Source organism: Delphinapterus leucas, chromosome 2, assembly GCF_059928025.1.
Source record: "Delphinapterus leucas isolate spDelLeu-1000000601 "Yukka" chromosome 2, BTC_Dleu_Yukka2, whole genome shotgun sequence".
In the NCBI taxonomy this organism is placed as follows: domain Eukaryota; kingdom Metazoa; phylum Chordata; class Mammalia; order Artiodactyla; family Monodontidae; genus Delphinapterus; species Delphinapterus leucas.
In genome coordinates this window covers 80,044,250-80,071,500 of record NC_143130.1, presented here as the reverse complement: position 1 = coordinate 80,071,500, position 27,251 = coordinate 80,044,250, and the positions used below count along the sequence as shown (strand labels likewise).

The window sequence follows — 27,251 nt, the reverse complement described above, 5'->3', positions numbered from 1 at the left end:
CCTTTCTTTTCCTCCTCTGATCCTGGCACTAAAGGGCAGTGAAATGGCTGAAAGGTTGGCATCGGAGGAGAAAAACAAAGTTCAAGGGGAATTGAAAATTGGGTAATTTTCCATGAATGACCAAGTGCTTACTTTATTCTGTCACATGACATTGCTGTTATCAAGAAACAAGTTATACCATGAAAACCCTGAAAGTAGAAGAGAAGAAAGGGGGATTTGATGGAAAGAGCACCAGGGTTGACCGGCTTTCATGTAGGGGAAGCTGATTGGAGTTTTCAGTCAAATGCCCCAGTCCGACCCCACTTTCCTTCCTTTTTCAGGCACTGTCCTCCGTCCCCCAAACCGATATCCCTGGGAGAGAGAGTGCTTCATCTTAAATTCATACCAAATTTTTGTTTTTGTTGTTTCTTTATTCAGTCATATAACAAATTCAGTTCTTATGAAGCCCCCAGTCCTTACTAAGCTCTGTTATCATTCACCGATTTCGTGGTAAACGGGGTATGGAGCTTGAAATCTGGTGGAGATGTAAACTGGGGGTTACAGTAAGTTGGGAACTCTTAGACGCACGATGAGCATGAAGAACTGTGGGGGGAGCCGGGTACCACCTGGCTCGCCTCCCCTGGGTGTATAGATACCTTGTCAATTCATTGGCAAAGCAGACACAAGAAAAGCTCTTCTTGGGTTTAAATTATTTTATTAAGTCCCTACGTCAAGTTTTAAATAATTGACTTCAGATACTTTTCTGATGGACGAGAGGGGTTTGTACGCCGATCCTGCTAAGGGAAAGTGGGGAGTGAGGAAGGAGGAGTTAGGATTCTGCCAGATGCGATTTGCTTAAGGAGTACTTAGGCAAGCAGTGCAGGGATACGACCGGTGTTGGGAAGCTGGCGGAGTACTTGGCTGGATCCCTTTTTGCCATGATGGTAACTGGCAACCTCAGCTTAGTGAGTAGAGGCTACCCCTCCCGTGCAACTGAGCTGGGAGGAGGGTAACAGCAGCCATTGTACTTTGAGAGCAGGTGGGTCGGTTCTTGTCTGCGGCTCCGGCCCGTGTGTGGATGTTCGTTCTTTATCATACTGTTGTCCCTTTAGCTCAGGTTTCCTTGGACAGACAGGAAACTGGACTTCACACTGCTTTTCCTTGGGAAGGTGGTTTCCAAACAACGGACTCACAGGACTAATAACCCCAGGGTTGTAAGAGTAGTTACATTTGTTGACTGTCCACCTTTCACATGTCAGGTAGCGAGCGGGGCCCTTGCCCTCTGTCGCTTTAAAACCTGTACGTTCCTGAGGGGCAGGTGGAAGCGGCCTCATTTTACAGATGAGGAAGCTGAGGCCCAAAGAGATCCTGGGCAGCTCAGGCGCTCTAGAGGAGTGGCAGAGCTGAGGTTCCAGAGCTCTCGGGTCTGCCTGAATTCAAAGCTGAGGCCTTTCCACTGCTCCTTGTGCCTCTAAAGCAGAACTGATTGGGAAATTGAGTTTTCTGTGCCTTGTTTTTCTAACACCACAGTCCCCTTAGATCTGGATTGATTTACTGTTTTCCTCTACGGGACGATGCGTAATGTTAGACTGAAGATCACTGCGGGCTTATCATCCCAAGGGAAATTCTATGAAATCCTATTTTTCTGGTTCTTTAAACGGAGAGGATAGATTAGGCTGTTTAGAAAGGCTCTGAATGGATCCCAAATCCTAGGTTAGAGAGACATTGTCTCCACATTTCGTCAAGTTCTGCAAACCTCTGAATTTCTGGAGGTAATTGGTCCTTGGGTAAGAGATTAAAAACAAAGTTCAGTGTCGCATATTCTGGAGCAAAACGAAGCCGTGCACGTTCAGTTCCTATTTATGTGGTACTAGCAACAAAAACAAAACTTTGCTGTATTGTTAAGTACCTCAAGCTCTTAAAATTACAGGTCAGAAGGGTTTAGAGGCGTGCGGAGCTATAATTAGGAAAGGTTAAGTTGAAAACAGGGTTACCGCGTGTGTGTCCGTTACTGCAGTGGGCTCTAGCTCTATATTTCACCCTAAGGATCAGCTCCATGGAGGGTCATCATGGAGTTAGTGTTTGGGATTAGGGCACAGGGCATTTGTCATGAACATGGAATATTTCAGCCTCTTGTTTTATAGGGCGGGTTTATCCCCTGCTGTCCAATCACAGGGCTTTCTGCTTGCCTTTGGTAGAGTACATAATGGCTCAGGCTGTTATATACTTTGTAGTTTTCTTAAGTCTATAAAGCCCCTTTATTATTAATAATCTTTCACCCTTGCTTATCTCTTTGCTAGAGGATTGAGGCAAGATGATCAAGATTTTCTAGTTTTGGCTTTAATAATTCTCCAGAATTATTATTAATTATCTTTATTTTATTATTAATGCTAATTATTATTTCTAATAATTATTAATAATCTTTCACCCTTGCTTATCTCTTTGCTAGAGGATTGAGGCAAGATGATTAAGATTTTCTAGTTTTGGCTTTAATAATTCTCCAGAATTATTAATAATTATTAATTATCTTTTTATTAATAACACTAATTATTATTTCTAATAATTATTAATAATCTTTCACCCTTGCTTATCTCTTTGCTAGAGGATCGAGGCAAGATGATCGAGATTTTCTAGTTTTGGCTTCAATAATTCTCCTGAGTTTTATTTCTGACTCCCCCTGGCTTTCTAGCCAGTATTTTATTGCATTTGAAACTGGCACTCTGTTTTCCCTTGCAAATTGGAGTCCATTCAGGGAAGAGGACCCCCTGCAGCTAAGACTCCTCCCAGGGATCCTGAAACGTCAGTGTTGTTGATACCATTTTCCAGGTGAGGAACCTGGTGAGGTCTGGAGTTTTGTGGTTCCAGTTCAGAGTTTGAGACGCTGTTAACGGCTGCCCTCTCTTTTGATTTTATTTCAGAGGAAAAAGAAATGGCCCAGTTTTCAGAGTCGTAAAGAGGTTCTAATATATCCTATGAACTAATCCATATCCTTGAGCTTTGTTGTAGCTGTATTACAGATAGCTTTTTGTAAAAAAAAAAAAAAAAAAAAAGAATTTGCTTCTCCATTTTTGCCTATAAGATTTTTATCCTTCTTATTAAAAACAGTGACTTAGAATTGCACAGCAGCAGCTGAAAAGTGGATTAGTCTCTCTCCTTGCCCTAATCAAATATCAAAAACCTGGAAAGTTTACTGAGTGGTGATTACAGTGAAAGCTTTAAGAGTTGGAGAGGAACTGATAGAGAAAGAATGGAGGGAGAGATAAGAGAGAGTAGTTTGGAAAGGGACTGCTGGCTGGAGTTTACCAAATTTAAGATTTTTCGTACTTGAGAGTTTCAGGCTTGAGGCTTGAGCACCTTTGTTTCACATGTAGTCAGGCCAGCTCAGCCCTAACTGTGCTGCCCTGAGCCACCCGAAAGCTGTTTTTTGGGGTGGGGTGGGGTGGAATGGGGTGTAAGGTTAGAGGGAGAGAGGAGGTAGGGAAGCAGGGGGAGGATTAGAGCCAATAGTTAGCTGGTTCTTCAGGTCTGGTCTGCTCAGGGCATGACCACCTCTTGCTAAGGGTCTGGATACCTGCCTTGAGTCCAGCTTCCTGGGCGTGAGGAAGCTGGGTGGGATGCAAAAGAGTCACCGGACTTCCCAGGAGGCCTGCCCAGATCAGTATTCTCATAATAATAGCAGATGCTCCTGGAGTATTTACGTCCAGCCTTGTCTGAGAGTGTTCAACATAGCTCTATGGGATGGGTACTATCATAAACCCATTTTCCTGGTGAGGGAAAGAAGGCCATGAGAAATTGGGTCACTTGTCGAAGTTGTGCAGCTACCAAGTGGTTGGATCCAGGGTTCAAACTTGTCTGGCCCTGAGATGTGCTTCTCTGGACCCGGAGCCCTGGTTAGTGCATGGGCTCTGCATTCGTCCCCTCGATTCACCCACTCATTCATTTCTTCACAAATTGTTGGCTGCTTGCATGTGCCTTTATCTCAACAATTAGAACACCATCAGTGCCCTTTGCTAACATGTCAGAGGAACCCCCCTCCCCCCAAACCTGTAAACAAACCTGTAAAGCGGAGGGCTCTCTCAGCTGACCTCGCACCCCTGTGTGTAGCAGAAACTAGATGCTCCATAAAGTTTTGTAGGAGGAAGGACAGAAGTCATTCAGCTTTTTGAAACGTGACGTCCTGTATTTCATCTGTGTCTCTCTAGCAGCCACAGTGATTTCTAAACAGAAAGAGAGATGAGCGCTAAGAAGGGTGAGACTGTGGGGGAATGTTTCACCAAAATAATAAGGGGGAATTCTTGATAAAGGCATGTTTTAAAAAATGTATTTCGGGCTCTCATGGTCAGTGATTGCTGTTTGTATTTGTGCTTAAAGCACTGTTATTCAAAGGGCATGCCTACTCCCAGCTTGCAGGTTATTTTGTGAGTCAAGGAGGCCCTTCAGCCTTCCGGGCACGGCTGGGACTGTTTTTGCAAGCAGAACGCATTGTCTTTGGACTTGAGGATCAAACCCCTGGAGGGTTCAAGCCCACCTCCATCTTCTCGGGGCAAGGCTCCGTTTAACATTTCAGTATGTGAGCTGGTAGAAGGTAGATCCGCCTCTGGTCTTCTTGTTCCATCTTCCCACTGTGGGGTGAGAGCACTGGGGTCTCACCTGCTTGAATTGGAAACCACATTTACCCATCACAAGGAGTGTGGTGTTCTGGGCAGGTTCCTCATCCATTTCAGGGTTGTTTCCTCATCTGTAAAAGGGGCATGTAGCTCTTACCCCATAGAGCTGTTAGGGCCACATCTCTTGGACATAGTATAGTGGCTCTCAAAAATGGGGCCCCCGCTGGGGGACATTTGGCAGTATCTGGAGACATTTTGGTTGTCACGACCAGGAGTGGTGGTGGCTACTAGCATCTAGTGGATAGAGGCCAGGGATGCTGCTAAATACCCTACAATGCACAGGATGGCCCCCATAACAAAGAATTATCCAGCCCAAAAGTCAGTACTGGGAGGCTGAGAGCCCTGGCAAGGTGGCACCTCTAACAGCGGTGGTGGTTTTTAACATCTCTTATCAAAGGGAGCTGATGGCAAGTGACAAAGAGCCCTGATTTCTTAAGTGGGGTGGAGGGAATGGAATTTAACCTTTTATTGGTGCTTCTGGGTTACCTCACAGGCGCCCCTGAAATGTGGGAAGAGCTGTTTTCTTCTCCATTAGCGTGCTCCTTAACCATTTGTAATTGCGTGCACCTATTTACATATAAATAATACATATAGATTTACATATAATTAAGTTATATGCTAAAAAACATCCCCTAACAACTCAGAGTAGTTAAACCTGGCTCTTCAGGAAGACAGCAGAGTGGGGCCCTGGAGTAGAAGCCAGGTGCCTGCATCCACCATGTGGCCTGACCTTGGGAGGCTGGCTTTTCTCCCCCAGGAAAGGACGGGTAATCACATCACCCTCCTATCTTACCACATTGTTCCCGGGACTAAATACAGTAAATCCGAACACATGAAAATCGCTCTGTCCACGTGAAGTAGTTCTACACACGTGAAGGTGTAGTTTGATTCCTAAGGTGTGATTTTGAACGTGTTTTTCAGAGAACTCTGGTCACTCAAGAGATGCCAGTGAAAAAGGATTAGGGCTCAACAGCCAAGCAATATCCGTGTTGCGGGCAAAGTGGGAAACTAGGCCCAGAAAACACTTCTTCAGCAGAGCGTACGATTCGGTGGCAGAGTGGCCGTGCTCTGAGTTGGGGTGCAAGCTACCTGCTCTCCTCCCTCTGGCTTCATCCTTTGGCTTTTCCCCTATCTGCTGGGTGACCCTGGGCAAGCTCCTGGACCTCCCTGTGCTTTGGTTTCCTCACCTGTAAAATGGGGCTAATGATAACAACACCACCCACCTGAGGACAGGTGCGGTGGGGGGTGGGGGGGAGTGACTTGGCCTTAAGTGCATAGTGCACATGGGAAGCTTAACTCAATAAATGAGTTATTAGTAAAATAATACTATTTATTATTTTGGCCTATAGCATGTATATTTATATTCATGTGAGGAAAGGATTGCTCCTGGGTTAGGAGCTGAAAAAGGATTTTTTCCGGAGTTCCTGTTATCATTTTCTATTTTATGGTGGTAAAATACATACTGTGTAAAATTGCCCATTTTAGCCAGTTTAAAGTGTACAGATCAGTGGCATTAAGTACATTCCCAGCATTGTGCAACCATCACCACTATCTAATTCCAGAGCTTTTTCGTCACTGGAGAGGGAAACCCTGTAGCCAGTATGCAGTCATTTCACATTCCTCCCTCCCCCCAGGCCCTGGCACCACCATTCTACTTTCTGTCTCCGTGGAATTGCCTATCTGGGTATCTTATATAAATGGGATCATACAACATGTGGCCTTTTGGTCTGGCTTCTTCCAGTAAGCATCATGTTTTCCAGGTCCATCCATACGCTGTAGTGAGTATCACGACTTCATTTCTCTTACCTGGTGTCTTTGTAGAGTAACCCAAGCCTCAGTTTCATCAGGCATGTTCTCCCACATTGTGTCCTGTTTTCAAGCTTTAGAACATCTTTCTTCATTTATTTGGGTTCTTTTTGGCCAGCCTTAGTTTTTCCACTTTTCCTGTCCGGTGATTCTAATGACCCTTGAAATGAATATTGGAGTGACATTGTCACGCCGGGTTCTCTGTGCCGCCGGGGAGTAGGTCTTATTAGGTATTTTATTTCTGCTGAAGAATTAGCAGCAGGGGGACACACACTGGCCCAGAGTTGTGCTTCATTTCCCCAGGACAGCACAGCAGGTTTAAAAACAAGTGTCTGGAAAATACACCCACCAGACCATTTTATTCCTCTGGGTAAAAAGCTTTCCACATGAGGAGTGGCCCTCAATTAAGTTGTTTAATAAAAACCTCCCTCTGTTTTAAAGCTTTCTTGGGAAGTGTTTACTTTTTTTTTTTTTTTTTTTTTTTGCGGTACGAGGGCCTCTCACTGTTGTGGCCTCTCCCATTGTGGAGCGCAGGCTCAGCAGTGGCCATGGCTCACGGGCCCAGCCGCTCCGTGGCATGTGGGATCTTCCCGGACCGGGGCACGAACCCGTGTCCCCTGCATCGGCAGGCGGACTCTCGACCACTGCGCCACCAGGGAAGCCCACGCTGCGGGCTTCTAAATGAGCTGCCGTGGAGTCAGGGATCCTTAACCCGTGACTTTAATAATATCCTTTGCTTTAGATTTCCAGGTGGAGGCCTGGGCCAGATTTGTAGCATGTCATTGACCCAGACAATCTGGACTCTCTCCTCCCCACCCCGCTTAAACCACCAATGATAGAAGATTCAGAGAAGCCTGAAGCCCTAGAGATGTAAAGCTAGCTCCTGGAGAGAGACCAGACTGAAAGGAGATGGTGTGTCACCTCCATCCTCCCAATTCTGAGCTCAGTAACAGGGTAGGGGCTTCAGTAAGAAGAGACTGAAGCATTTAGGAGAGCAGCTCAGGGCTGTGAGATGCTGGATCCTTTAGGCAGGGCCTGAGATTTCAGCCAGGCTCTGGAGCTTTCTTGAGTTACAGGCCATGGGCCCTTATAGCTGAGGAGGCTCTGCTTTTTGCTTTGACTCTGGAGAGGTGAGTAGGTCCTGCCAAGAGGAAGCAGGATGTTGGCAGCTTTAGGGGGCTTAGAGGTTCTTTTGTGGCAGATGCTAAGATTTATCCCAGAGGAGTGTCCAGGGAAAAGCTGTGTCCTGAAATAAAGGACGCTGTGGGATGGCCTTCCATTTGTGCTGCTTTCCTGGGGATCCGCATCAAGCTGGCCCAGGACTGGTGGGTGGAGAAGCCCAGGGACCCTGGCATAGGCTGGGATTTGCAGAGGCTGCAGGGCCTGGCGGTTACGAGCCTGGACTCTGGCCTTGGACTTCCAGGGTACGAATCCTGCTTCTGGGGTTATATGTTATATGAGTGAATCTTTAAATAGAGTGCTTGGAACAGTGTCTGCGTAGGGAGGTGTATGCATGTATGGTCTTATACACTTCACTTCGGTGACTCCCCGGTTAAAATCGAGGAATGGTCCTTATTTTCAGAGCTAATTCACCTCTATGCCCAGCAGCCTTGCGCAATCCATGGGAGAGGGTGAGATCACAGGACCCTTAAAAAACAAAACAAAACATGACATTCAGATGGGGAAATCATGCTTGATGAACCCATTATGTTCTCTGAGGGAGAAAATAAATGTGGGAAGAAGGGCAAACCAGTGGATCTAATTTATTTAGATTTCCCAAAGACCTTTGAAAAGACTTCATGCCAAAGGTTATTAAATGTGTTGAGATTTCCCTGGCAGTCCCTGCTTCCAGTGCAGGGGGAGCGGGTTCGACCCCTGGTCGGGGATCTAAGACTCACGTGCCACATGGTGTGGCCAAAAAAACAAAAACAAAAACAAAAACAAACCAAAGGTTATTAAATGTGTGAATCTCCCACTACTCTGTGTGTGGCAGTGAATGTAAGAAGGAATGTGGTCGAAACCCATCTTCTGTATTGTCCTTGATAAGAGGAGAAGAGAGATGGTGAAATCACCACATTTGCAGGTGAAGTAGAATTCTTTTAAAAGTAATATTGGAAGAAGACATTGGAGTTAAACTATAGGAAGGTTTTTTATTTTTATTTTTTAAATAATTTTGGATACTACATGGAGCTGTCAATTATAATTTTAAATAATTTGTTCATGGTCAGTGGTGCGCCTGGGCAGCCAGAAGTTGGAGCTAGGAATTGTGTGTGCTGCTTCCTAGCACAGCTACCCATCATATGCCTGGAGTATCATAGGTGCTCAGTAAATGTATGTTGAGTGAATAAGTGAAGATTAATAGAACAAAGGGGTTCATTAAAAATAATTCAAGTAGTTTACAAAATAATTTCTAGTTTCTGTCTTTAAGAGTACATTTGTATGGACTTAAGGACACGGGGAGGGGGAAGGGTAAGCTGGGACGAAGTGAGAGAGTGGCATGGACATATATACACTACCAAATGTAAAATAGATAGCTAGTGGGAAGCAGCCACATAGCACAGGGAGATCAGCTCAGTGCTTTGTGACCACCTAGAGGGGTGGGATAGGGAGTGTGGGAGGGAGACGCAAGAGGGAGGGGATATGGGGATATATGTATATGTATAGCTGATTCACTTTGTTATAAAGTAGAAACTAACACACCATTGTAAAGCAACTATACTCCAATAAAGATGTTAAAAAAAAAAGAGTCCATTTATAGAAGGCAGTAGATTTCACCGTTTATAAATAGAAGAATCAGACCCTTAAATGCACAGATACTGAATTTCATCCCTTCTGTGATTTGACCCAGGGCAATAAATGAGTGAATGAATGAATCAATGAAATGAATAGAAGCTTTGTAAGGACTGACCCCTCTCCCCCAGTAGAATTTAGGAAGCTTGGGGATTTGCTAGACTAAAAAGTTACGTGAAGGAATTATTACTTTGTATTTTTCATTGCGTTCAGCTTCCTGTGGGGCTAGTGTGTTGCCTCATGGGTAGGAGTTCTCTGTATGCATATGAATGACAAATGAATTAAGATCTCCTTAAAATAAGCACAAATATTTTATTATTGCATGTCTGCTCTGTGCCAGGCAAACTTACATTATATTTGCTCTTACGGTGGTTGTGTTAGGTTTTGCTACATAGTGTTGCTGCATAACACGACAGTCCCTGATCTCAGTGCTTTACAACCACAAGCATTTATTTTCCTGCGGGGTACGGTTTGGTTGATCTATGCTGGCCTTGGCTGGGCCAGGCTAGATTCCAGGCTTCCATTTGGCTTTAGGGCTCTTCCATATGTGCTTATTCGGGGGCCTATGGTGTGTTCATCTTGTGGCAGATCGTGGTAGCCCAAGAGGGCAGATGGGGATGCATGATGCGTCTTAAGGCCTTGGCTCATAACCATTGGCCAACACAAATCACATGGCCAAACCCAACATCAGTGCAGTGGGGAAGTAGACTCAGGCCATTCTCGTCCACTGCAAAGTCACATGGGAAAGAAGGGACTGCAGTAAACAGTGATTGAATCCACCACAACGATCACGAATGAATGAGAGGGGTGAGAAAAGTAGGGGCCAAACCAGCCTTTTGGAAGCTTGCTCAAGCTAGGCCAGCTGGGTGAAGATTGATATATGTTTTGCCCAGGTACCAGCCTAAGCCTTGGTAATCCCTGTAAGTTAGCACCGACTCTCGACTGAATGTCACTTGACATTCATGCACTGTGACGCTGCTCCTGGAAGCTCAGCTTATCTGCGGGAGGAGCGGAGGTGGTGGGCTGGGTTTTCCTCTGGTCAGCAGTCCTGACCTGACAGGCTGCCCACTGTGGTGCAGGAGTGACAGGTAGAGCAGAGAGGGCCGAAGTGTCCAAGGAGGCCAGGGGATCTGCTTACCCTTGGCCTGGCCCCCTCTCAGCATAGGTCCGTGGGGTCAGCCTAACTCCCATCTGTGTCTGTGACAGTTTATCACCAGGGCCTTTAGGCACCCTGTCCCCATCTTTATAAGGACCCTGGGCCCTCCTTTTACATTCAAAGAAACAGGCTTCTGGAGGTTGGGTGACTTCTCTTCAGCCAACCAGCTCATAAGTAGCAGATCTGAACTAGGTCATCCAGTTTCTAGTCTAGGGCTGTCCTTCCACACCCTGGTGACTGCCCCAGCCCAGCAGAGAGTTGTGACTGGCTCTAAGGCATCGAGAATGTCCAGCCCAGGGTGACTGTGTCTTCTTTCCTGAAGGAGCCAGCTGAGACTTGTGGCCCAGTGCGATGCCTCAGATGGAGCAGAATGAAATACTGGCTGCCTTTGTGTCACCTTTTTTCAGTGTGTCCTTTTTGGGGAAGGGGCTGCTAGACTCTCCAAGGAAGAAAAGACTGGCCATGAAGCAAAAATACACTGACAATAAATGGGGATTAGACCCGGTGCAGCCATGGCTGTGAGGGGACAGACACTCTAGTACGTGCCCTGGGTGGGATTATAAATCCAGTGGGCTTCTTTTTGGAGAACAGCTGGGCAGTGGAAAATACTTTCACCAGCAAGTAAACAAAACTCAGTTGAAAGTAGTTTAAATAGTAGGGATCTTTATGATCTCATGTAAACAAGAAGGCCAAAGTTAGCACAGTTTTGGAGTTAATTAATGAAAGACTCAGATACGTTTCCTCTTTGCCAGCCTCACTGTTTGACATTTGTCCTCAATCTTGGCTCTTGGTGGTCCCAGTGTGGCTGAAGCTGTTTCAACCATCATATCCTCATACACAGTGATGTGTGATGTCCAGAGGCAGGAAAAGAGGAAAGCAGAGAAAACCTTTGCTAGGAGCCCCCTGCAGAACTTCTGCTGTGCCCCATTGGCAAAACTGGGTCCGATGCCCACGTCTCATCCGATGACTGGCATGGAGACATGGGGCTCCCGTAGCTTGCTTAGACCAGTCTTGGGGTCCAGCTTTCCCGAAAGCATGTGGGTGCTGGGAGGAGAGGGGACAAAACTGGGGCTTTGCTGGCCAGGGGGCAAGGGGCAGTTGCTGTGAGTGGGTAGCCACTGGTGTCGGCCACAGCAGTTTCTTCTTTCCTCCCTCTTCTTTTCTTTTAGCATTATCTTTCAGAACTTGAAACTGTTCATAACTCTAACTCAGCCCTGCCACAGTTAGGAATTTATCTTATGGATACACCTGCAAAAGTGTGCCGGCAAACATTCAAAGATGTTCATTGCATCATTATAATAGCGTAACACTAGAAATAACCTAAACGCCTTTCAAGGGGACTGGTTAAATAAATGAACATATAAGCACATTATGGAACTGGGCAGATCTATGAGTACTGATAAAGAAAAATTCACAAATAGAATTTTTTTTAAAGCAAGGTGCAAATTAATATATAGTCTAAGATCCCATTTTTGTTTTAAAATCTCAATTCTTTATTTTATTAAAATAGTTTGTTAAAGTATTTTGTTAAAAATAAAAAGGAAATTAAAGGTTAACTCTAAGAAAATTAGATGATATTATAGTCAAGAGATGAAACAGTATAGGATAATTAAGACAGGTAATTTCCAAGGCAACTAACGCTTTACCAAGTATAACATCAATTTCTCTGCACTGCCCTATCACCAAAAAGCTCCAAACAAGCTCAGAAATAGTGCTATTTTTATTTACAGAATATACAAGTGAGAATAACTATTGAGAAATATGATCGAGACTGTCCTAGATAAATGCAGTAACTCCAGGTTAAATATACTCTAATCTCCCAGTAATATTTTGTTTGAAGTATGATTGATATCTTCATTATCATTTAATCAACTAGAGACTGAACCACATACCCGAATCCACTCTCTGAACAAGTAGGCAATGAAGGCAATATTGTAAGTATTACAGTAAATACCTTTACTAATGTATGTTAGGATTCAGGAGCTGAGTGAGCAGAAACTACCAGTAACCCTGTAATGTAAAAGGAGAAAATCAGAAAAACAGAATCATATTTTTCTCTCAAGAAGATGTCAGATGTACACCTGAAACTAACACAACATTGTAAATCAACCATAATATAAAATAAAATTTCAAAAAAGAACTTAACCTATTTGACATTAAATCCTTTCTAAAGACTCCATGCAGTTTCCCAGTGCCTCCTAAAAAATAAACTTTAAAACACGGTGAAAAAAAAAAAAAGATGTCAGAAAGTGAAGACTTGCAGACTTCCCCACTACCTGTCTGTAGTATGTAGTTTTGGTTCAAACTCAACATAGTCAATTCACTGGAGAGGGACAGAGAAAAAGAAAAAGAAAGATCCTAAATGGTCAATATTCTCTTCAATGAGCTGGTTTTCATGGAAGGGTGAGAAAACAGTGTACTGTTAAAATCTCAATTCTTGGTTGCAAATGTACATCCTAAGAAGTCCTAAGAAACGTGCTTATTTCTGGGCTGTGGGATTGGTGGCATGGTTGGAAGGGAAATTTTCTTTTTCATTTCATGCCCTCCTTGACTGTTTGAATTTTACATATAAAAAAAAAACACTGTATGTATTACCTTTATAATAATAAAGAAAACGATAGGTGGTTTCTTAGTATACACAGGGGCTTAAGGAGAGGAAATGAGGGCCCTAAATGTGGTTGTCAGGGAGTGGAAGTGCCATTTGTCTGTATGTTTGGTGTGAAGGGAGAGTTGTGGAAAGAAAAAAGTCCACGAGTGAAATAAGGTCATTTTTTAAATCTCCCTTAGCACCTGACATAGTGTCTTACACATAGTAGAGTCAAATACACATTTGAAGAATGAATGTTTCCATCAAGCCCCAGAGCAACTTTATGAAATGTGAAAACCTAACCAAGCAGCTCAAATCAGCAAGAAAGTAGCCCCTGCTGGGAATTTTATTTTGCAAATAAAATATGGCTGCCATCACCTACTTTTTCCTTGAGGTCCCAAAATCTACTTCATTGCTAAGAATCCACCTGAGTATGCAACTTTCCACACATCATCCATCTCATAACTGAAGGCTGCTGGGCCAAGTTCTGCATAATAAAGCTGAATAAAGCTTTTACAACTAAGGGTAGAGCAAAGATAGGAAACACCATCGTGTGTTAGCTGTGTTTATAGACGTGGCTTTAGTGGAGAGGTATCTGGGTGTCCTAAAGTCTGTGAAGTACAGAATGAGCAGTTATTTTTTAAGCAAAATAAGGTTTTTTGATACCCCGGACTAGTAAATTAGAAAATTGCTATCTTAATTATGTCACTCTGATAATAGGGAAAAACCACAGAAAATAGTAGTGAGATAGGGATTTTGGACTTAATTGGCCAGTGTTGGTAGAAAAGTATGAATGTGTCTATTGGTGAAGTGAAAGAATTCTCTTCCACATAGAAAAGCAGAGGCATATGGATATTGAAAAGCCTTTTTATGGGGGGGGAGATGGGGGGAAGGGGAAGTAGGGTACTACCCTTATGTTGTGCTGATATTCTTCCTAATTCCCTTGCTTGAGGGTTCTCTCTCTCTGTGTTTGATTCTTTAAATCAAAGAACGTTGTAACTGACGTTTCCACTGAGTTGCTTTTAACTTTTATACCCTTGGGTTTTAGCATTTAGTCCTTCTGTAATGGCCACCGGATGCCCACTCTATTCAGACAATGATGATATCGTTGAGCTATGGTAAGATCATTTCCTTTGGAACAAAATGAAAAGCTTTCTGTGCTCACAATTGGAGGAAAATGTAAACTTGTAGTAGGCCTCCTCTGCTGCAGGTTGAAAAGAGTCCAGGTTTGAACGTCATGCACTCTGCTGCTCAAATGTGCCCTGGAAAATTTCCAGCATGTTTTTGAAATACGAAAGGCTAATATTCCTTTTCAGTGTATGTTTTTTAAATGGGCCCTTAGAAATATTCGGAAGAAGAGAATATTTCAGAATAGAAAGGATATTTCACACCTTTGTGGGGATTATTTTGGGATCAGAAGAACCTGGGATCGTTGGTACATTATGTTCTAGAGTGATTTAAATTACTTAAGAGAGAGAGGGAGGTGGGAGGGGGAGGGAGGGTTGGTTTGTGTGTGTGTGTGCGTGCGTGTATATACCTACCAAACCACAGATATTCATGTTTACTTGACATAATCTTAGTACACAGCTTCCTCTGGTTTTTAGACTGTCTATTCCTATACCTGTGTTAAAATACCTGTGTTAAATTACCTGTGGTTAAATTTTAGATGAATTCTGCCTCTTCATCTGAAAATATAATAATTAATGATAGGAACACTTTTATAGCACTCAGTAGTGCCTGGCACTGTTTTATGCACTTAACATCTACTAACTCACTCTTTTTTTTTTTTTTTTTTTCTTTTTGCGGTACGCGGGCCTCTCACTGTTGTGGCCTCTCCTGTTGCGGAGCACAGGCTCCGGACGCGCAGGCTCAGCGGCCATGGCTCACGGGCCCAGCCGCTCCGCGGCATGTGGGATCTTCCCGGACCGGGGCATGAACCCGTGTCCCCTGCTTTGGCAGGTGGACTTTCAGCCACTGCGCCACCTGGGAAGCCCTCACTTACTCCTTTTAATAATCCTATTATTATCCCATTTTACCATTGAGGAAACTGAGGCACAGAGCGATGAAGTAACTTGCCCAAGGTGATACAGCGAGTAAGTGGTGGGGCTAGGTTCAGATCCAGGTGGCCTGTCTTAGTTGAAAGTAAAGTAGAAAATAATGGAAGCAAGAATTCGTGAGATGTGATTCCTGATCTTGGTTAATCTTCTAAATTGAAGACTATTCGCAGTGTTTGCAGTGTTTCATTTTACTAAAACACTTGTATAATCTGAGTCTCTTGCTTCATGACCAACATTTTAAGTTACTTTACACAGCAGGCCTATACTTTAAAAATTATCTTAGTTGTAAATCTGAAATATATTAAAGGACAGTAAATTTAGCCAGTCAACATGAAAATCTTGTAACAGAGAGTTACTTGTCTCCTCTCTTTCCTTAGGGAAGAAAGATGAGCTCTTTCAGTTCCCAAATGACTCCTCAATTTAAAATGAATTATTCCACTGGAATAAAATAGTAGTTCTCCTTCTGCAGAAAGCAGCTACTGCTTTCAGAAGCTAAAGCCGTTTTTCTGTCCAGTAGTCTGTGATTAATCCTGGTGTGTGACTCTTGCCAGTTTCCTTTCTTTGAAACCTCAGCAGCAGCATAACTAGTGATTCCTCCTCCTTTTTGGAATCGATGCTGTGGTTGGTGTCCTACACAAACGAGTTCTGAATGCCCAGGTCACAGCCTGCACTTCTGGCCTTGAGTAGTAGATAAGATACATGGGTCTTCATGTATGTGGAGCTGTGGCTGATACTGTGAAACGGTGTTCCAAAGTGGTTGTACGAGCTGGCATTCCCACCTAGCAGTGAGTGAGTTTCAGTGGCTCCAGTGTCACACTTGGTATCGTGTGTCATCTTCATTTTAGTCATTCTGGTGAGTGTGTAGTGGAACTGTGTTGTATCATACTCGGTTTTGACTCAGGAGATGCTTATTATAAAACATTTGGAAAATACAGAAAGGTATAAGATGAAAATTAAAAACTGTTTTCAGTTCTACCATCAAGATATACAGCTGTTAATTTTGGGGTGTGTGTCCTCTTTTTTCCACTACATATATGTATGTATGCTAAACACAAAATTGGAGTTGTGTGCAAGCAAGATACTGTTAAAGGGGGTATTTCCTATGTAATGAAATAGGAAAGCAATGAATGGAAGGCCCAGGAATAGTCTTAGTGGTATTTTCAGTGTGCATCATATTGCTATTTTCCTATTATATTTGGAGGCAGAAGGAAAGGGGAAAGGAAGCCAGCATTTATTGTGCACTTGCCACGGCCCAGGCCCTGTGGTGCTGGGAAGTGCTGTACGCTTCCAGGATAGACTTGAGCTGTGAGAAAGTGTTACCCACCTGGCAGCCATATAATGTATAGCATGTTTGAAAATAAGTCTTATTTCACACCTAGTAACTGAGCATGTTGGAATACTGGGCTCATGTAGTAATGTAAATTGAAGTTAATTAAACTGGCAGGTTGTTTGCCCAGTTTCGAAGGTACACAAACCTCTATTGTTTTAGCTCACTTGAACATTAGCACACAGAGAACAACACTTTGAATGGAGAATACTTATTTGGTGCATAGGCTCCATATTTATAACAATTGTCCTGTTTCCTTGAAATGCATTAAATCCAACTGTTTGTTGCTGTTCAACATGGAATCTAATCTCAGAACCCTAATATATATATTTGTCTATATTTGAATAATTTGCATTATTGCCTGAAATGTTGGTTAGATTTTTGAAAAGTAGAACCTCTTTCTTTGAAGCTGTGCAAAGATGCAGGACTCATTTTTGTTGCCAATAAAAATCCTTTGGTGGGAAAATAGAAAAAAAATACACAATGCTGCTATCCTGAATTTATATGTTCATGACAATCAGTAGAGATCTCTTGGCTTTCTCTTAAGAGCAGAGGATATGGAATCTTTCTGTTGAGGATTGCTGGCCTAGGGTAAGGTTCTCAAGTTAATTTTGTGTGTGTGTGGCAATTACTTTTAAGAATAATGACTATTGGGCTTCCCTGGTGGCGCAGTGGTTGAGAGTCCGCCTGCCGATGCAGGGGACACGGGTTCGTGTCCCGGTCCGGGAAGATCCCACATGCCGCGGAGCGGCTGGGCCCGTGAGCCATGGCCGCTGAGCCTGCGCATCCGGAGCCTGTGCTCCGCTACGGGAGAGGCCACAACAGTGAGAGGCGTGCGTACCACAAAAAAATAAAATAAAAAAAATAAATAATGACTGTTTAATCCAATGGCTTTAAAAAATAAAAACCAGAATTCATAATACTTTATTTATTAAACACAACCTAAATGAAAATAATAGATTAATTGTAGAACATTTCGGGCAATTAGATATTTCACATGGGTTCATTTTCCTCATTTTCAGTTTAGTTTTTCAAGTGCTAAGACTAAATATTTAGCTTTTTACTTGAAATTTCAATAGGGACACATTTCCCTGAATTACTAAAACCTAGACATTGAATAAAAATTCTCATTTCATTCTTATTAATCTTATTTGTCATCTGGAGATATCTTCAGAGGCTCTAGGTGCCTGAGTCTACTTGTTCCTACACTAAATAGCTGTGGAAATTGCTGTGCTTCTAATTCTCATGGTCTTTTTGGTTCTTCTGTCATCTTCTGTAACTGATACCTTGTTTGCTTGCAGCAGCTCACACTTCTGTGTTATTGCTTCTACTTGGCTTTGGGTAAGGATTGAAATTTCCAACTGTGTAGGGTTGTGTGTAAGGAGAGGAAGAAGGAAACTGATGTTGAATTGTGTTATGTGTCGGGTGCTGGGTTGCCTGTTGCCTAAAAGGGAAACTGTGGGCTTCCTAGCACCACTGTTTTGGATGTTCAAAGGCCATTTCAGCTTCCATTTATTTATTTTTTTTCCTTCTTATTATTGTCATAACTTGTTTGTAATCAAAATTGAAGCACTACAGAAATGTATGACTTAAATTGAAAGCACCCTATTTTATCACCTCTAATTATAACTGCTCTTAAGAATTTTTTTTAGATGTTTATGTAATTTTACACATAGAAGGTATTTTATAGAAATGAGGCTCTTCTCCTAATGTATATCTCTATACATTATTCTGATACTTTTTTTTTTTTTTTGCGGTACGCGGGCCTCTCACTGTTGTGGCCTCTCCCGTTGCGGACGCGCAGGCTCAGCGGCCATGGCTCACGGGCCCAGCCGCTCCACGGTGTGTGGGATCTTCCCTGACCGGGGCACGAACCCGTGTCCCCTGCATCGGCAGGCGGACTCTCAACCACTGCGCCACCAGGGAAGCCCAGGATTTGTGTTTTTAAGAAGATCTCAGGTGATTCTGATGGAGTCACAGTTCTATGCCTAAGAAACTTCCTTATAAGCTGTAATGTTTCATGAAATATGTTCAATTCAAAGGTGGATAGTTCTGGGAAATTGGTTTTGTTACTTGTTCAGAACACCTCCAACTTAATAAAGTTTTTAGTTTCCCCAAAGTATAATGTCACTTGAGCCTTCAACCCTAATAGCTTTTCTTTTTCCTATTACGAACTCTTTTAAACTTAGTAGAGCTCCAAATTGGCTCATCTTCAAATTCTCTTTTTACACATTCTGTGGCAAAGACTGCTAATTTTATATCCAGTGTCTCTTCTACCCTTCTTCCTCAGTAACCAAAAGCCTGGTTTTTCGTTAGAGCATAGTACTGTGCCAGTCTAAAAGACTATTTCCCAGCTTCTCTTTCACCTGGATATGGGCCAGTGACTTAAGCTTTAGTGAGTGAAAGGGGAAGTGTTATGTGTGGGGCTTATGGGAAGGTTCCAGGGACTGACTTGTATAGACAGTGCACCCCTTTTGCTTTTTCTCTGTCCTCCCTCCTACCTACTGCTTGGAACGTGGACACAATGGCTGAAACCCAGCAGCCATCTGGGGTCATGAGGTAACCGTGATGATGGAAGCCCTGCCCTAGGTAAGGAGGAGCCTGGATCCCTGATGGCTGTAGAGCCATAGTACCATCCCTGAACTGCTTATCTCTATACTTCTTTCTTACTATTTAAACTAAAGTTATTTTACATTTCCCATCATATGCAGCTGGACCTAACCTAACTGATTCCTGTGCTGTGTGGAGGCTTCACAGTGTGTCCTCCACACCATCTTGAAGGTGACTTGCACATAGTAGGTGCTCTGTGTTTGACAAGTTAAATGCCCAGTGGCTTTGAGGTGGGAAGTTTAAAGGCTCCAGATGCTCCACCCTCTGCCCTTCCTGCTTTAGGTTAAGTTACTTATAGGGACATTTTGTTTTTCCTATCCCAACTCCCAGGAAGGTATTTCCCAGTCCTCAGTATAGGGCTTTAGGGCTATAGGCTCAAGTATTTGGACAAGGCAGTGGGTCTTTGAGATTCCAGCTGCATGCATGAATGATTTCAAATGAAAATCTAAGGGCTGGACACTTTCCTGAATCTACTCAAGAAACTGGAGCTGGTGGTTCGAATGATGTCAGCAAAGGCCACCATGGAATCTTTCGCTGTCATTTGGAGGCAGTACTTTCCACTGTGCCTGCCAGGAACTTGATGTCAGGAGAGTCTTTTTGAAAGTTGACTATTAAAGAGCCTTGATGACTAGCTATTGACAAGGGGGGCTGCCTTCTCAGTGGCAGCCTCGGAGGTGGTCTTGGCCAGATCAGCCTGCTCCTGACTCATGCTGAGCTCCGTCGGCCAGGCTGACGCACCCCTCTTCGGGGCCCAGTACAACATGCTGGTTTCCAGGAAGCATTTAGGCCAAGACTCTGCTGCTAAGAAAATATTATTTTTGCAAGTATGGCGTAATGGGAGCGTGTTTAAAACTCTCCCTCAAAAGTAAGGCTCCTTTGAAAGGAATATGGGGTTAAAAAAAAACAACCAGGAAATGAAAAGCAAAACCTAGGAGGTGAATTAACACTTCACTGATGCCAAGGAGTTTATTTTAAAACAGATTTCATTGACTGTGGGAATTTGGATGGCCCACCCCATTGTGCGCCCACTGAGAGCAAGGGCAGAGGAAGACCCACACCCCTTTGTGGGAAAGTGAATTCCATGGCAAACCTCAGTGGCTCCAGAGTGTTTGCTTCTCCTGGAAATAATCATAGAAATACGCAATCCTTGAAAGGCAACATCTGGCTGGATGGAGACGAGCTGGCAAACAGTCTAAATAGATGGGAGCGACGTTGTGCAGAAGAAAAGAAACAGCCTGAGAAAATGGCCAGGGAGTGTTGGTGCCCCTGTCCAGAGACCCACCGTACCCAGTCCTGGTCCCGGGGTTGACTTTATTCCCAGAGCTGCGGGGTGCCCCTGCCTTTCTAGGGGGCAGGTGTTCACATAGTGCAGAGCCTCGGTACCTGCCTTTCTGGGGCTCCCATGGAGGCAAGCAGGTCTCCCACAGCACTTGTTGCGGCCCAGAGCCCAGATGTGTTTGCTGCCCAGGGAGCACCCTGGACCAGTACTCTGCGGTCAGCCTTGACTTCTCATCTGCTTCCAGTGTAATGCGAGGTGTTGATTTAGACTGTCAGAACCGTCTCTTCCCCCTCATGTTTTCTCAAGGTGGCCCGGGTGCTTGTTCTTATGAACCGTGCTCAATACCTGAGAGCTCTGCAGTGTTTCCAGGAAAGTGGCTTAAGTCTGTGCTCCTTTCTCCCTGCCGAGTTTGTAGGGTTCAGCTTTGGACCTCTGGAAACTCCGGGGCAAATCCTTTTTTTTTTTTCTCTCTTCAATTTTGCATCCACCAGCAGGTGACAAAAGCAGAACAGCATCTTCTTGGACTTAAAAATGTTGAGGTTCTTTTCTTTTGTAATTGGACGTGAGATATTTTCAGGTAAAGAATGCAGCTCTGATAAATTCAATGAACCTGCCATGGATTTTCTGAACCCAGGTTTCCATGAAAGCTATGGTAGTGATATTTTTAAGGAACTTATTGAAAAATACGGGCCCTTATAGCAAGTTTTTGCAGAGGGTGTGTTTTCACGTAGAAATGCTTTCAGCAGCAGTTTTGTTTTATATTCTGCAGCCTCTTGCTGTGGTTTTGCAGGGCCCTGAGGCAACAAGGCTCTGGGTTTAAAGGCCTGGGTTTGACTTCTCTTTGGGCTTTTCAGCTTTTTTTTTTTTTTAATTTAGTTAATTTGTTTATCTTTGGCTGCATCGGGTCTTCACTGCTGCACGCAGGCTGTCTCTGGTTGTGGCGAGCGGGGTCTACTCTTTGTTGCAGTGTGCGGGCTTCTCACTGTAGTGGCTTCTCTTGTAGAGCACGGGCTCTAGGCGCGGGCTTCAGTAGTTGTGGCACATGGGCTTAATGGCATGTGGGATCTTCCTGGACCAGGGCTCGAACCCGTGTTCCCTGCATTGGCAGGAGGATTCTTAACCACTGCGCCACCAGGGAAGTCGTGGGCTTTTCAGCTTTTGACCACCTTAGGAAGGCTTAGAGAAGACCAGATTTCTCCCAAGTCAAGAGGGTGTGGAATAAATCCCTAGAGGAATTGGGTGGGTGGGGGAATCCTGCTTTTGAATAAATAGTCATTAGCATACCATGGATAATGTCTTGTTAATCACTTGTAGCCGGGCCTCAAGAATAGAATTCATTTGGAATTGAGGGTTTAAAATTCATTTGGAATTGAGGGGTTAAAAGAGTCTTCAGTCCTTGGAGCCGGAAGACTCCTTAAGTTCCACTTCTGCTACTTTCTTGCTGTGCAATCTTGGACCAAAAAATCACTTGGCTTTTCTGAGCCTCAGTTTCCATACCTGTAAAATTTATTGCCCACCTCACTGGCTTTTATGTGAATTGGTAAAGTCACGTTGTGTTGATGCTTTCTCAAGTGTAAAGTGCTGTACAAATATTAGTTTCTGGGGCTTCCCTGGTGGCATAGTCGTTAAAAATCTGCCTGCTAATGCAGTGGACACGGGCTTGAGCCCTGGTCTGGGAAGATCCCACATGCCGCGGAGCAACTAAGCCGGTGTGCCACAACTACTGAGCCTGCGCTCTAGAGCCAGCGAGCCACAACCATTGAGCCCGTGTGCCACAACTCCTGAAGTCCATGCACCTAGAGCCCATGCTCTGCAACAAGAGAAGCCACCACAATGAGAAGCCCGTGCGCTGCAACGAAGAGTAGCCCCACTTGCCACAACTAGAGAAAGCCCGTGTGCAGCCATGAGGACCCAACGCAGTCAAAAATAAATAAATTAATTAAAAGTATTAGTTACCAAGAAGATGACTCTTTCTTTCACTTCACCCATCCTGTTGCTTCCATTGTCAGTGGTGACATCAACATCATTGCTCATACTATCTCTGGGCTGGGCCATTTTCTCTCGTACTCTCGCAGTGTGTCTTGTATCTTCTGTGTCACTGCCGTTGATTGTGCTGCTCCAGACTTGCTTCTCCTGTCCTCAGGTAAGATTTTTCTCTTTCCAGATACTCCTATTCTGACTGTCTAGGTTTTCTGTAGCATTCTTTGTCGTCTGCAATCTTCAGCTCTTTCCTATCTTTCAAGGGTGTGAAGTGAGCAGGGAGGGTAGGGAGCTGACTCTGCTTTCCTGGGCAAGGGCTGGGCACCCCTGAGAAGGTGGTCCACTAATAAGATTTTTTCTGTGCTCCCTTGATGTTCCCCTTCCCCAGCCCAGACTCAGGCTCTTTCCCCAGGGTTCTTCAAAGACAGAAGAGCTCTTGGAGGGTGTGGACCTTTTTATTTTTATTTTTTTTAACCCTGTAGGGATGCAACTTACATGTAATACAAGTGTTGTTTATTCATTCATTTATTACAAGCATTTACCCAGAGCCCACTGTGTGCCAGGCCATGCATTAATCCTAATGATATGGCAGTATCCTTAGCAAAGGATAGTAAAGCAAAGGTCCCCCTCATGGCAGGTTGAATTCTAGTGACAGACACCTAGCAGGAGAGATGCCAGTAAACACAAAGGCATATCAGTGGATGACCAGAGCCAGAAGAACAATACACCAAGATAAGGTAGACTGTGAGGATGGTGGGGAATGGTGGAGAATCCTACTTTATGGGGATAATCTTTTCTACGAGATGGGTTTTTTTACCCATGAATTGATCAACCAGAAGTTGAGACCTAAAGGAAAGTCTAGAGCCTGGCTATGTGGAGGAAAGAACAGGGACATTAATGGCTGTAAGGCAGAAGGCACGAGGGCAGGAGGGTGTTGGGCATGTTCAGGGACCAGCAAGGAGGTCAGTGTAGCTGGAGGAGAGTGAGTGAGGAGAGCATGTTTTATCAGGAGGAGGTGGGGTTGTAGGCACAGTGCTGGATTTTGCGTATCATCTTAAGGTTTTATTGTGATGGGAGCAGGAAGCCAATTAAGTGTTTTGAGAAGGGAGGAGGTGGGCAGTCCAGTTTGGAGCCCAGAATTTTCTGTGGAATTTGTCCGCAGTCACTGCAAGGTGGCCATGGCGTGGTGACGTGGAAGAGAGCGGGGGGGGGGGGGTCAGTGATAGGGGCGGGGCCCTGAGGGTGGGAACAAAAAGTTTGGAGTGAGCGCTTCAGGAAACAAGATGTCTGCCTGGTCCAGAGGGTCCTCCTTTCGAAAGTGTGTTTAAAGATGTCAGTTAAGCACAGGAGAGCATAGTGATCAAACTCACATGAAAGTGCTGTGTAAATCCAGAAATTATTCATATGTGTACTGAACTTAATTACTGCCAGAGTTAGCAATGGCGCTGGGCTCTGAATACCTTCTGAAACAAATAATTTTTTCTTGCATGCATTTATTTATCAAAATATTAAGTACTTACCAAATAGTAGTAACCTAGTGCTTACTGTACCAGTTGATAGTAGGATTTATGACTGTTGTCTTATTCCTGGTCGGTCCACAGGCCACTTGGAAGGTGGGCCATCTTGAGACAGGAGGGAAGGGGGCAGGGCACAACCTCCAAAAGAATGACATAGCTGTTGAGGATATGACATAAACTGGTTAGAACCAATTAGGCCCAAGATGGGAGAAGATTCAACTTCCAGTACACCTTGAGCCTTATTTTACGCTTATTATAATACATCGGCTGAATGACACCCAAAGGCGCCATGACAGTTCCCAGGCTGACTGTAAAAGGCCAAAAAGTGGGCGGTGGCCCAATTCCTGGGAATCTCCACCCCTACCCCAAAATAGTTGGAATAATCCTCCCACTCATTACACTATGAAATCACCCAGCCCTTAAAAACTAACCACCCCATATTTTGGGGTTGCTCTTGCCTTCTGAGAGGGGCCACGTTCTGTCTATGGTGTGTGTATCTCTGCCCTCACTGTACTGTGGCTTGCTCTTGAATTCTTTCCTGTGTGAAGCAAAGGACCCTTGCTTGGTGGTCCGTCCCAGGGACTCACCTGAGACCTGGGACATGACCATCCTCTGATACCCCATTTTCCTGCAACCTCTTTACAGAGGATATTAATAAATCTACTTCTTAACTATCTCTTTACCTCTCGCTGAATTCCTTCTGTGCTGAGACCTAAAGAACCTGAGCTTCGTTAAGTCCTGAGACCAGGTATGTGGTTTCAGCTGGGAGATTGTGGGTTTGAGTCCCTTCCTAAGCCAGAGATTGTGGGTTCAAGTCCTATCTGATGTGTGCGGTTTCAATCTGTCTTTTATTTTTAAAATAAATTTATTTATTTTATTTATTTATTTTTGGCTGCGTTGGGTCTTCATTGCTGCGCGTGGGCTTTCTCTAGTTGCGGCGAGCGGGGGCTGCTCTTCGTTGCAGCACGTGGGCTTTTCATTGTGGCTTCTCTCATTGTGGAGCATGGGCTCTAGGCGTGCCCGCTTCAGTAGTTGTGGCACGTGGGCTCAGTAGTTGTGGCTTGCGGGCTCTAGAGTGTAGGCTCAGTAGTTGTGGCACATGGACTTAGTTGCTCTGTGGCATGTAGGATCTTCCCGGACCAGGGCTCGAGCCTGTGTCCCCTGCGTTGGCAGGTGGATTCTTAGCCACTGTGCCACCAGGGAAGTCCCCAGTCTGTTTTGTTTTTTTTTTTTTTGCGGTATGTGGGCCTCTCACTGTTGTGGCCTCTCCCGTTGCGGAGCACAGGCTCCGGACGCGCAGCCTCAGCGGCCATGGCTCACGGGGCCCAGCTGCTCTGCGGCATGTGGGATCTTACCGGACCGGGGCACGAACCCGTGTCCCCTGCATCGGCAGGCGGACTCTCAACCACTGTGCCACCAGGGAAGCCCCAGTCTGTCTTTTTGATGTGAGTTTTCTAGTTATCTGATGGAAGTAGAACTGGATCATTTGATTATTGTTGGCAGAGTCCAGTCATTTGCCCCTGCTCTCGGGAGGTCACTTCCCAGATGGCTTTCTTTGTACGTGAGAAGTTTCAAGACATTCTGTTACAGCAGTGAGAACTAAGTTGTAGTGTTTATAGGAGGTCTTGACTTGCTTGTTATAACTTACCTGATGTTTGGGTCTATTTTTTCCTTTGTTTTTAGATAACATATATATATATATATATATATATATATGTATATATAAAAGATTCATCATATCCTTTGTTTTCTGAATCACTTCTAGTCTTACTACCCAAAAAATCTTTAAAGAAATAATTGTGAAAAATAAGCCTAGTGTGGATGAGATTTCTTATCAGCTCATTAGAATAACGTGTAGCCTTTTTGCTACTGATAATATTTAAAGTTCAAAAAAGGGGTTCTGACCGTTTGTTCCATGTCTGAAAGTATTATTATTCTATGTAGTATCTTCAGAAGACAAGGAGTTGAGAGGGTGGGGTGGAAGTTAAGTGACCTGATTAAATATCCAACTACTGCTGAAGTCTTAGGACACGTGGGATGCTCAGAAAGAAAACAGACCATCCCAAGAAGTCGTTTCCTGAAAGCAACTGAGGACAGAACACACCCTGTTATGTATTTATTTTGGTAACAGAAAAACAGTTAGGTTTCCCCAGGGCCTCAAGTGTCAGGGGTGATGAAAACACACATTCATAGGCTGAAATCATTTCCTTTAATGGAGACCTTTTTCCTGAGTGCCTCACTCAGAGGTGAATCTCTTTTCTCTAATGAGGGTGACCCGTTGTTCTCTTTGGACTCACTGAGTCAAGATTATTCAGAAATGTGACTTCCAAGCTCCAAAGCAAAGCTTGGGCAACCTTCCCTGAGCTAAACTTTTGGAGCCTACGTCCTTCTCCATCAGTCAGCATGGGACGTGCTCTTAACATTACCTTTTGACCCCCTGTCATGTGTGCCTTCATGGAGGGCCCTGGGAACTAAACATTGTAGAGATTAAGGGGTGGGCCCTGCCCTCCAGGAGCTTTTAGCCTGTAATGGGGAGGTAGAGAAGTAGGTGGAAGAGGCAGAGGGAGAATCTAGGATGCTTCCAGGTTGCTGAGAGGGAATGGGGCTGACACTGATGCCCCGTCCCATCGGAAGCCAGGAGTTTATAGAAAGGATCAAATGGTCCTGGGAACATTAATGCTGTTAAACGATTGGAAGGTACTACAGCAAGAGTAGGTATGGTTCCATGTTGAGTCTACCCGGGCAGTTGTTTTTCTTATGAGAAGAGTGTAGAGAAACAAGTGCAATAAAAAACCTTGTTTGGTTTCATAAACCAAACAACTTGAAGGGAATTAGGGACAAAGTTCCCTACGGAGCATCCTTACTTTGTTCTGCCTTGTTAGGGCCTTGCCCTTTCCTAGCTTGACAGGTGGCGATGATTCCTTCTGTTTTGGAAGACTGAAGGCACGAGCCATCAGCTTAGAAGGTGTTTTAGCCAAGATGGGTCGGGGTTCTGAGCAGTGAGAGCTCACGTCTTCAAGTGAGCAGAACTGTGTCCTGGCTGGGGGATTCCCTGTTGGCAGTGAGAGGAATGCATGCTGAGGAGGTAGCAGGGTCTGTAAAGCCGGCAGACGGACTTGGAGCGGGACAGAACAGCCGCCCTCAGAATCCCAGCTGGGTCATCTGTTAGCTTATAACCTGTCTGAGTTACTGAAATTCGTCGACCTTCAGTTTTCCCATTTTACTAGGTTGTTAGGGAGATTAAATGTGAACCTAGACAGGGTGCCCAAGACAGTGCCTGACCCGTGATAGGCACTCAGTAAATTGTACTTTCTTTTCCTTAGTTGATGTGGGAGATGCGTTTATCACCATTGGACAGCAACCCTGGCTTTCTGCTGCTTGACACTTGGACCGACCCTTGGGCAGAGAGCCATCTTCTTTCTCTTCTCCCTGCAGCTGATTTGGCCAGTAGAGGAAGGAGGACTTTGGGAGCCTTCTCATCACTTTTTCTTTCTAG

The 27,251-nt window shown here is 44.4% G+C and overlaps 1 protein-coding gene across 1 annotated transcript in view; it reads left to right on the top strand.

Annotated features, from left to right (window-relative positions):
- CGNL1 (cingulin like 1) overlaps positions 1-27,251 on the top strand; it is a 154,179-nt gene that overhangs the window by 2,699 nt on the left and 124,229 nt on the right. Inside the window, exon 1 of the mRNA XM_089907163.1 lies at positions 1-27,251. This exon is cut by the window's left edge and continues 2,699 nt beyond it. The gene's annotated coding sequence lies outside the window, so the exon portion shown is untranslated.